This window comes from Austrofundulus limnaeus, unplaced genomic scaffold (assembly GCF_001266775.1).
Source record: "Austrofundulus limnaeus strain Quisiro unplaced genomic scaffold, Austrofundulus_limnaeus-1.0 Scaffold401, whole genome shotgun sequence".
Taxonomy (NCBI): Eukaryota; Metazoa; Chordata; class Actinopteri; order Cyprinodontiformes; family Rivulidae; genus Austrofundulus; species Austrofundulus limnaeus.
Window position 1 is genome coordinate 58589 of NW_013952803.1, and position 5336 is coordinate 63924.

A 5336-nucleotide genomic window follows, 5' to 3' on the forward strand; every position below is an offset into this window, starting at 1 on the left:
CTCTCTCTCTGTGTGTGTGTGTTTTGTTGCGCAGCGCTCAGCTGACGGTGCTTATGTTGGTGTAGTATTTTCCAGAAGGCTTCAAAACTATAATGATGTAAAATGACAACAAACTCTTGATAATTTAATAAAGTATTTAAATGAGGTGCGGTGCGCACAACCCGTGGAGAACAGTCAGAGGATTTACGCACATCTGCCAGCTCTGAGTGTGTCAGCTCGGACTGTGATCATAAACCTGCCTGAAAAAAACCTTTTGACTCTGATCCCATCCAGGTCGACCAAAGTAGCCTAAAAATAAAATATGAATTTTGTATTTTGTGTCACATCTGGCCCAAACCTGTGCGCAAACATCCTCCAGTTACATGCTGACGGGTTGTGGAGAAAGAATAAATAAAAAGAGCCATATCCGTTTACAGGTCCGGGCCAAATGCTCACCTATATTTGACCCAGAGCAGACACACTGGGTTTACAGCGCAAGTTTCTGACCCGCTTCTCCAAACTCTAGTGTAGATATTATTTACATGTGTTTACATTTTTTCATGGTCATTTATGAAGAAGTTGGATTTACTATGAACATCTTTCCTAATAAATGATTTAAATAACAAAACAATCACAGGTGAAAACTTCATTATTTTATTGTTACTTGATGATGACAAGCGGCTGCTGATAAACTGAAAAAAATATATAAAATAAAATAAAATATATATTAAAAAACACCTTATTCATGACTGCGGTTTGTTTTATTTTATTTTTCATTTTAGACTTTATTTGCAGATTTTCCATATCTGATGACTGTCAATGTACCCACTGAGATAACCATGTGGCAAAACTGAACGTGTGCGCTGGTTTGACCTCGGTTACGTTGTTCTATCCGGGTGTTTTTGTCACTGGGGTTAAAGTTTGGTACAGATTGGTTTGAGACAGAGGACAGAGGAGCTTTATGGTCTGTGTGGGTGGAAAGAGCACACATCATACCTTCTAGTTTAACTATTGTGTGCTGCTTTAAAACACTTAATGCAATAATCCTCTCTTTTTAAATCTTGATGGGATAGAGCTCAGTTAATGAACCTTTAAATGTTCTGGCTGTTTTTTTTTTCTGTAGCTGTGGTTCTGTAAAAGGATTTCCTGTGAAGGTGGAGAATCTTTCTCTGTTATTCTTCAATAATTATGTGTTTACTTCTCTACAGACGTTATTCCAGCATTCTCTGCAATGAAACATTTAGTGGTAATAAATATTAAGACCAGAAAATATACAGTGCAGAAGGGTTTTTCATTTGTAGAATGTACACTCTCTTACCTTTACTTGGTCGTCAAGGTAACCCCTCTCCGTACCCACCCCCAACCAACCACCATCCCACCCATTAGTCTGCCACTAGCCCCACCTCCACACCTACACACAGGCTTACATTAACCAGCTCAATAGCAAAGAACTTGGTAAACATTAGCTATAATGCTCAGTGKCCTTTTGATTTAACTCCAGCATAGATGCAAATTAGAAATAATAATTTGCCCAATTTTACGAATATCTGGATTGAAGGTAAACTTTAACAGAAATGTTGTGTAGAATAAGTTAGTTATTAGTTCACATTTTTCTCCTCAGTTTTTCTTTCTCCCAACCTGCTGCAAATTTTCTGTATGTTTCCTAACTTTTATTGCTGTGCTAGAAAGTAAACAGTTTAACACAATGAACCCAATAAAAAGACAAAAGAGTGAACAGGATGAAAGCCAGTTGTGTATTTATGATTTATGGAAACCCAATAAGTGTTGAAGAGGAGCTGGGTGGGACAGAAGGCTCCTGAGCCTAGGGGTTCAGGGTTTAGTAAGAAGAGTGTAAGAGGTACAAACATTTTGTTGTTATATCCAGAGTTGTAAAGTAAATAAGTACMAATACTTTGTTACTGTACTTAAGTAGAAATTTTGGTTATCTGTATTTTACTTGAGTAATTATTTTTCAGCGTACTTTTTACTTTTACTCATTACATTTTTACACAATTACCTGTACTTTCTACTCACTACATTTTTTAAAAAAGGTAAGAAGTAGAAAGTCGTTACTCTTATTTTATTTCGAGTTGTTATTACTTTAAAAAACTATTGTGATAAATTGTGCCTCCTGGATAGAGTGAATTTAATTGTGGTTGGATGAGAAGTATAAATATACTGTGTACCATTCTGACACCTTATTAGCTTGTACACAACCCATCACAGCTGCACGCAGTTAGAAAAAATATTTTTTGGAGAAGTCACCTCCCAATAAATGTCATTTTGGAAAATCTAWCTGCTCACTTTTACTCAGTACTTTTACTTTTAATACTTAAGCAGATTTTGTGTCAGAAATTTACTTTTGATACTTAAGTACAAAAATATCAGATACTTTAAGACTTTTACTCAAGTAATATTTTTAGAGAAGACTTTAACTTTTACAAAGTATTTTTATGATAAGATACTTGTACTTTTACTCAAGTATCACTTTGAGGTACTTTATACAACACTGTTTATATCTTGGAGGACTTGGGCAGCACATGCTTACCTGGCTTTTATTTATTTTTTGTTCTGGTCTCCCTTTATCCTTTATAAATGGGTTACAGATGTTTTTAGAACATTTCCTTCCGTTCGTCTGTTTTCTGCCAATTATCCGGGGTCGGGTTGCAGGGGCAGCAGCCTAAGCAGAGAAAACCAGACTTCCCTCTCCCCAGCCATTTGGGCCAACTCCTCTGTGGGAATCCTAAGATGTTCCCAGGCCAGCTGAGAAACATAGTCCCTCCAGCGTGTCCTGGGTCTTCCTCTGGTCCTCCTCCCAGTAGGACATGCCCAGAACACCTCACCAGGGAGGCAGCTAGGAGGCATCCTAACTAGATGAACCACCTCAACTGGCTCCTCTTGATGTGGAGGAGCAGCAGCTCTACTCTGAGCCCCTCCAGGATGACTGAGCTTCTCACCCTATCTCTAAGGGAGAGCCCAGACACCCAGCAGGGGAAACTCATTTTGGCCGCTTGTATCCGCGATCTCGTTCTTTCGGTCACTACCTAAAGCTCGTGACCATAGATGAGGGTAGCAACRTAGACCGACCGGTAAATCAAGAGCTTCACCACGACAAACCGGTACAGCGCCCACATCACTGCAGATGCAGCACCAATCTGCCTGTCAATCTCRCGCTCCATTTTTCTCTCATTTGTGAACAAGACCCCGAGATACTTAAAATTCTCCACTTGGGGCAGGACCTCCTCCCCGACCTGAAGAAGTCACGTACCCTTTTCTGGCTCAAGACCATGGTCTCGGATTTGGAGGCACTGAGCCTCATCCCGGCTGCTTCASACTCGGCTTCTAACYGCTCCAGTGAGAGGTGGAGATCATGATCTGATGAAAACAATAGGACCACATCATCCGCAAAAAGCAGCAAAGTGACCCTAAGTTCACCAAAAAGGATCCCCTCAACACCTTGGCTGTGCCTAGAAATTCTGTCCATAAAAGTTATGAGCAGAATTGGTGACAAAGGGCAATCTTGGCTGAGTCCAACTCTCACCGAAAACAAGTTTGACTTACTTATAATGTAATATAATAATAAAACATTTCCATTTTTAAATAATTCAAGTTATGACTTGAGTTTGACGCAGAGTGATTTACAGGAAAGCAGACATTTGCACCACAGTTTAAAGTTTTAGCATCTGCCTTTGAAGTGATCTGATTGGTGAGTTGTAATTCAATTTTTTAACTTTAATTTCCAACATTGAAGGTACAACATAAGTAATATTTATTTGTCATTGCATCAAATAATAAAATGATTCAAACAAACTTTCTATGAATCAGGTCTTCACAAACACTGTCTGTTAGCAGGCCATTTGTTAGAAAAAGAAAACCTTACAAGGTGTCGTGTTGATTCCATGCTGAACCTTTTGTTGGAGCCATTATTTACTTATTTGTTGTTTGCACTTCAAGCAGCAGGGAAAATAACTACAGAAAAATGATGCCAGCATCCTGCAGAGATGGTTGATGAAGAGTTCACACAAAAAGATCAAACTTAATCACCTTTTTCAGGTAGAAAGCAGCACCTTTGTTATTTCTGGATTCTCCCCACGCTACTGGCCAATCCTAATCCCTGATGCCTTGGGCAGATTATCTTAGTGGGAGTTTGTGGTTCTTACTGAGCTTCTTGGGAAGGAGATTTGGAAACCTCAGGGTACAGAAATGGCTGCTGCATCATGGGTTAGAGCACAAACTGAGTGTCTGTTTCTGTACAGCTGCTTTTGTGTGTGTGTGCACGCGCATGTGTGTGGGAGTGTTGCATTGAGCGAGGGTGAGGAAGAGAGCAGCTCCAGTCTGGGTCTTCGTATTTCTAAAGTATTCTGTGTGTATGCTGCTGTGTGAGTGGGAGGGCGGGAGGCAGAGAGGAGCTCCCAGCATTATCTTTCACCTCTCAAGGCCACAGACTGAGCCACAAGAGACAAACACGCACTGCAACAGGCCGCTGAGACGGATAGGAAGCAGGAGAGTGAGAGGTGTGGAGCAGAGTCTGTGGCTGGTGGGAGGGAGAGCTGGATGGAGAGGAGGAAAAGATGCCAGAAAAATGAAGAGATGAATGAAGAAAAGTAATACAGAAGCTGGAAGAAAACAGGAAGGAAAAAGAAAAGAAAAGCAAAGARAGAATGTGTGGAGGATTATCAACATTAGAAAATTTGTTTTCTTCAGTACATAATCAGCAATGACAAAACCTGGCAAATAGATCCAGAACCTGTGATGTGAAAACAGAAATGACTATCATCATCAACATCATCATCATCAAACTGTTGTAAAGCCCACACTGAAGGGAAAGAAACAGAGAGCATGATGGGAAATTGACAATCTAAGAACTGTATTCAGAGAAAATTGATTATGTCTGAAAGAGAGAACAATGWAGTTAACTTTGACAGAAAACACCTCTAATGTTTTCTCTAATAAAGAAAAACTGAATTGAGATTACACATTTTGTTTTTGAAATCCTGCCGACTGAGATTTATTCACAACGGGATCCAGATTTGTCAGTCTGTCCGTCCAGCTGCACGAGTTTTTCACATTTATTAGTGAAACATCATTTCTGAACATGGAGGGAATAATCTGCTGATGTGTGAAAGCTGCTAACATAAACATTTGTTTAAATTCATCAGTGTTCATCATGACAGAACGTTTTAATCAGTGTTGTATAAAGTACCTGAAAGTGATACTTGAGTTAAAGTACAAGTATCTTATCATAAAATTACTTTGGTAAAAGTTCAAATCTCCTCTAAGAATATTACATGAGTAAAAGTCTTAAAGTATCTGATTTATTTTGTACTTATCAAAAGTAAATTTCTGACATAAAATGT

The 5336-nt window shown here is 39.2% G+C and overlaps 1 protein-coding gene across 3 annotated transcripts in view; it reads left to right on the top strand.

The window, feature by feature from the left end:
• Nucleotides 1–5336, top strand: part of LOC106528738 (nucleolar protein 4-like) — a 107388-nt gene that overhangs the window by 38986 nt on the left and 63066 nt on the right. The gene's annotated exons all lie outside the window — the stretch shown is intronic.